The following is a 299-nucleotide window of genomic DNA, read 5'->3' as shown; positions in this document are numbered from 1 at the left end:
AATAATAATAATATTAATAATAATAATAATAATAATAATAATAATAATAATAATAATAATAATCATAATCATAATGTTATCTCTGTTATTATTCATTGGATAACTTCGTTAATATCGTAATTATATAATCTTGCTATAATAGTGAGAGCGATAAATCAATATTAAGAAAATAATGATTGATAGTATAGAATGAAAAAAGATAATCATTAATTATAGCGATCGTTTACTTCTTAATATCAGAGATCTACGTAAAAGACAGTGGTAGATTAATATCACAATAAGACTACTCAGGCCTCGTG

The 299-nt window shown here is 21.4% G+C and overlaps 1 protein-coding gene across 8 annotated transcripts in view; it reads right to left on the bottom strand.

The window, feature by feature from the left end:
* The window catches only part of LOC102679312 (dual specificity tyrosine-phosphorylation-regulated kinase 4), a 176,900-nt gene that overhangs the window by 5,064 nt on the left and 171,537 nt on the right, over positions 1-299 (bottom strand). The gene's annotated exons all lie outside the window — the stretch shown is intronic.

Source organism: Apis dorsata, unplaced genomic scaffold, assembly GCF_000469605.1.
Source record: "Apis dorsata unplaced genomic scaffold, Apis dorsata 1.3 scaffold_44, whole genome shotgun sequence".
Classification (NCBI taxonomy): Eukaryota; Metazoa; Arthropoda; class Insecta; order Hymenoptera; family Apidae; genus Apis; species Apis dorsata.
This window is presented reverse-complemented; position numbering and strand designations above follow the sequence as displayed.